This window comes from Ammospiza nelsoni, chromosome 8 (assembly GCF_027579445.1).
Source record: "Ammospiza nelsoni isolate bAmmNel1 chromosome 8, bAmmNel1.pri, whole genome shotgun sequence".
Lineage (NCBI taxonomy): Eukaryota > Metazoa > Chordata > Aves > Passeriformes > Passerellidae > Ammospiza > Ammospiza nelsoni.
This window is the reverse complement of record NC_080640.1, coordinates 94,199-99,522: the sequence shown is the minus strand read 5'-3', so window position 1 is coordinate 99,522 and position 5,324 is coordinate 94,199. Positions and strand designations below refer to the sequence as shown.

The 5,324-nt window shown below is 44.3% G+C and overlaps 1 long non-coding RNA gene across 1 annotated transcript; it reads left to right on the top strand.

Moving 5' to 3' along the window:
- Positions 1-621: 621 nt before the first annotated feature.
- LOC132076318 (uncharacterized) lies at positions 622-4,965 on the top strand. Its single transcript, XR_009418884.1, has 5 exons — positions 622-738; positions 1,263-1,327; positions 1,949-2,012; positions 2,710-2,777; positions 2,959-4,965. It is a non-coding gene; the product is annotated as an uncharacterized LOC132076318 (long non-coding RNA).
- The last annotated feature ends 359 nt before the right edge of the window (positions 4,966-5,324 follow it).

Genomic DNA, 5,324 nt, shown 5'->3' with positions numbered 1-5,324 from the left:
GCTCCCGGTGGCGGGGGACGGAGCAGCGACTGTAAGCCCGAAACTACAACTCCCGGCAGGCCATGCTGCCGGCGCGGCGTGTGACGCAACGGCCGACGCGGCGCATGAGTGGCTGGCGGGCCCAGGCGGCCGCGCGGGGTCGTGCGCCGGGGGAGCGGGCTGTGCGCGGGCAGCTGCCGGCGCCTCTCCCGTGCGGAGCCGCGGCAGCGACGCTGGAGGGGCGAAGCCTCCGTCCGGCCGCCCGCACGGAGCTGAGCAGCGCGGAAGGGGCGTCCGCCCGGTTCCTCGGCCTCACTCAGCGGTGCCGGGGGCGGGGGCTCAGCTCGGGCAGAGCGGGAGCGCTGCCGCACGCCGATGGCGGAGGGCGAGGCGGTGCTTTGCTGCCGCGGGCCGGGAGCTGCAGGAGCCGCCGCGGGCGAGCGGCGCCGGGCGCTCCCGCGGTCCCGGTGGGGCGGCCGCCCTCGGGCTGGCGGAGGCGCAGGAGGAGCCCCCGAGCCGCAGCCGTCTCCCTCGGGCTGCTGCCGGTGCTGCGGGCGGAGGCGGCTCCGCCGCGTGTCGGGCGTTGCGAGCAGGGAGCGCTGCGATATCGGCGGCGTGACGGGGCTGCTGCCCGCGTTAGTGCTCGTGGCTCTTTCCGCCACGGAAACGGACGGAGCGGCGCTGAGCGGTAAAGCCCGAGATGGCCGGGAGAATGCCCAGCGCGGGGAGCCGGCGGGCTGTACCCTTCGGATGGCCCAGGTGCGAGCTGCAAACTCATCCCCGCTTCCGCCCCTGCCCTCCCGAGCCCCAGGGAAAATGCTTTCCAGCATTGTCGAGCTTCTGAAAGACAAAACCTGTGATTTGACACTAGCATCCAGAGAAGGTTTCTGTCTAGATTAGCAAATGCCTAAATTGTTCTTGGTTACATCCCATGACCGGTTTTAGGCAGTGACTTTATACTGCTTTTAGGATTTTCTTGTACAATGGTGAGAAAATAGGCAGGTCTGATACTGGTTTCACTATTTTTCTACTTCACGTTCCATGAGATTCTTTCATCCAAGCACGTGTTTTAAAATTCTACTGTAGGCGTTTATGGTTCACTTTTTTTTCTTTGCAGCACCCGTGACTTCTTTTTTTTCTCTAAATCGGCAGTAAACATAGCTGAGTTAAATTCCCTGGGTCTTATTCTTTTTTAGCTGAATTGTTTTTATTAAAAATCCTATTTGAATATGCAGAAAAAGTGGGTATGTCCTGTAATATATCGTAGCTTTTCTTGTTTACAGGGTACTCAGAAAATATGTCTCCCTTAGAGTCCCACAGAAAGGTTCTCAGTGCCATCTCTACCAAGGTATGTATTTACAAGTAAGTGATCCCTTTAGATATTTGCCTGTGAATTACCTTTTCCTGTAATTCAGAGCTTGCCTTCTGTGGGTTTTATGATAAACCTGTAAAACATGTAAAAATGGTTTTGCAAATCTGAATCGTTGAAGGCAGCAATAAGTGGATTTAAAGCCTGTTCTTGACCAGACAAAGGGGAAAAGTGTGACTTTGATGCTGAACTTGTCATTTTTCATTTGACTTGCCTTGAATGATTTAGGAAGAGAGAGAACTAGAAAAAGAGAGAAATAGCATTGATTATTGAGCACTCCTCAAATGCTCACCGTGATTCAGTGTAGAGCCGAAGTGAAGGGTAATGGAACAGAGTTCTGTGCTTTAGAAGGAAGTAAATTTAAACCTGACCTCCACACAGAGTCTCACTAACTTCTGTTGTTTTAAAATACAAAATACGTTTAGGAAGTGTTGGAAGTTAGTATCTGGGGAAAGAAATGGCAGTTCCACAGAACATTCCATTGAACAGAGGCTCTGGGAACGATTCATGTTGTAACTGCTGTCACTGCAATCAGTTGGTGGTTCAGCCTTGAAATGTGCACTTGCCCTTCTATAAAGCACTGTTTTGTTTGCCTTTCAGTGCTATGAGTCTTGATAAATTGGAGAAGAGCCCAAGAGAAATTCATCATCCTGAGATACAAAAGGTAGGAAGTGACTTTTTTTGGGTTGGTTCTTTTTCTTTATTATTTTCTAGAAATAAAAGTAATTAAGTATAGATACTACTGGTTTGTTTCTTCCAGTAGCAGATGATAATAATAGTAGTAGTAATAGTAAAAATAATAATAGAAATAATAATAATAGTAATGTAATACTACTTAAACTGTCTTTATCCATTGAACTGGCCATTTCAAATCAAAACTTCTAAACACAAATCAAACCATCATCCTTGTAGAATCTTTCACAGCAGTGGGCTAAAGATCCTGGTTTTGTTGAGAGGATTTATTGGTTCTGGAAGAGCAAGAAGGAAGTACAAGCCTAACTACTTCTAGCTCACAGACCCGTCCGGTGAATACAGCTTTGTATTTTGATGGGCTTGTGATGACTTTGAAATCAATTGCTCATTCCAGTAAAAAAAATTAATGTTTTTTTGAACGTGACAGCAGAAATAACTTTAAGCACCAACTTAATAATAACAGATCGCCAATTGAAGTTCATAATTTTATGCTATACTATCAAAGTTTAAAGGTAAATTTTTACGTATTAGGAGATGGTATAAAGTGTATGTTCTAACGTGGGGGATGTATGCAAAGATACATACATACCTGAAAGTCCTTAGAGGAAACAAATTTTTACGTCTGCTGTTTGACTGTTTATCATATAATATTTGGTTTTATTTCCCAGGGATCAGTGAATTTTAATTTTGGAGTCCTCTATGCTAAGGATGGTCAACCTACAGATGTTCAGTAATGGTGAGTTTTTCACATTCTCCTTAATTGTTTTGTTCATCTGCATTTAAAAAAAAAAACCAAGAGTAAAAAAAAAAAGCACATGTTTATTATTTTTTACCCTGTTATGTCTGTTTCCTCAGTATTTGCTGGAGCTCTGCTTACCAAAGCTTTTATATCTATTGTATTTTTGTTATTTTGCAAGATTTTACGGCTTTGCAAAATATTGCGCATTTCACTCTTTGGAACCTCTCGGATGGTTCTTTGGTGCAGCACCACCTCATGGGACACTTGGCCGCTGCCCTGAAGGGGATGGTCGCTAGAATTGTAAATTCTGGAGAGTTTGTAAGTCTTCTGTCCCCAGGGAGGTACCATGCTTTGTTTACTTTTGTTCTGTTTGTTAGGTGCTGCTTCTCATTGGAAGTATGAATTTCAAACTACCCTGTTCTTTTTTTAACTGTTTTCCTGGTTCTCTCCCTACGGCAGGGAAAGACTCTCGTCTCCTTGTCGTCGGGCTCGGTGCTGTCCAAGAAGATACAGAGACTAAAAAAATCCTAAGAAGCAAAATATGACTGCAGGGAAAACAAGCTGGAGAGAACAAAAGGTGATATTGTTATCCTTACCCTGTATTAGAAACATCCGCTGTGCTTTGATGCTGGCAGCTGCCAGGGGCTTGTTAGCTCTTTGTAGGCAGGTGTAGGTGTTCACTTGTAGGTTTTTTCTCTGGACAAGTCAATTCAAACTTTGCTAAGCTTATATTTGCAGATTACTCTCTAGCACAGTCTAGCATGACTTTTTTGAATGTTGTAAAAATACCATGTTACTTGGAAATTGCTAATGATGAGAAGCTTTAGGGAAAAAACAGATTTCAGGGTTGGGAGATGTGAGAAGAATTTTGTGGGGATGTTAGACTGAAATAAAGCACACTTGAAGCTGGACTGGCATGCTGGCAGATCCCCTATTAAACAGTAGTGCTGAGATTAGCCTGGGGGTTGCCCATTGTTTCTGTAGAAATCAATATTTCCTGGTCTTCAGAAATAAGCTGCTTTGAAAAGCTGGAAGGTGCAGTATACTGACAATCCCCGTGTTTTGGAATAAAAGTAGATTTCAGAAGGGTCCTAGGCTTTTGTCTTTTCCTAGAAGTCGATGTAATCCTATTGAGGAGTTTTTAATTCTGTGTTGCCATCTCATCCATCAGAGCCCTGTTGTACTAATCATCATACAGATACAAAACAGAAAATCAGACCCTGTCCCAACCACTTAGAGCCCAGAACACGATTTCCTCAGGCTGCCATTTGTGTGCCATCGGTACTCACCACGGATGGGAGCTGGGGATTGTTGGAGCTGTTGGGAACAAACCGCTTCTCGTCACACAGAAATGGAATTGGGACGACGCCTCGGCCAGCCCCTCTCTGCCAGCCCCTCTCTGCCATCGTCTCCTGAATATGCAGCAGAGCAGTTCCAGTCCATCCGGGCACGTGTAATCCAGTTCCTGATGATCTGAGCACACGGAGCAGCGCTCAGCTGCTGTGGGGGGCTCAGGGAAGGCAGAGTGTGCATTGTCATCTTCCTGAACCTACAGACGAATCCAAGTGAGAAGCCACAGCGTGGAAATCGGTCGCATATATGCTAAATAAAACTTGCAGGTTTTTTTTAAGAATTGTTACTGCTTGTTCTTTGTTGTGCTTCTGTGCTTAGAAAACCTCCCTTTAAAATCAGTTCAGTCCATCAGTTGAACCTTTGTTTGCAGACCCTCAGTGAGCAGAATTTGTTGCAGACTCAGTGCACACTGTGCTGGCCTCCTGGGAGTGTGAGGAGCTCATGTGTGCTACTTTTTGCTTTAGGACACTCTGAGGTATTTATTCCTTTTGGGATGAGAATTCCCAAGAGAGGTAGTTGTAAGGTATGACATTGGGAAAAAGCCTGTGTTGTTGGAATGTTGTTGTTGTCAAAAGTTAATTTTTCCTTCTTTCTTAGTCAGTAGTTAGCTTTTTGCTTAATTTTTGTAGTATCAATATTTTCTTGTTTTAAAAACTGCTTCAAAATAACTTCAGTGGCTGGCCATCAGTACCTTGTTCAGATTTGCCTATTTGCTTGTAGCTAAAATGTTCACATCTTGTTTATCATTCTATTTAAGAAACTGCTGCCCAGCCAACTAATAACTGAATATCCATCTGTCTAGGACACGGGGAGAGGATTTAGGTAATGTCTTTATTTCCAGAAAAAAGTTCCAGTGTAGTTTCTAAATAGAGGAGAAGGGGGTGAAGACTCGGGGCTCTGATGCCGTTGGGGCACCCCAAGGTCCCCAGGAGAGGGAGCCCCACTGCGGTGCAGGAGCAGGTGTGTTCTCATCTAATATTGAACAAATTATAAATATAAATATGAAAGTTATAAACATGAAAATATTTTTAAAATACTTAAATAAAGCAGGTTTTCTTTATTGGTCAATAGGAAGGGTTTTGATTGTAAAAATTATAAATACAAATAATATAAAGGTAGAAATCTAAGTTTAGAAATATATAATAAATACATACAGATAAATATAGAAATTAAAAATATAAGAAAAAATTA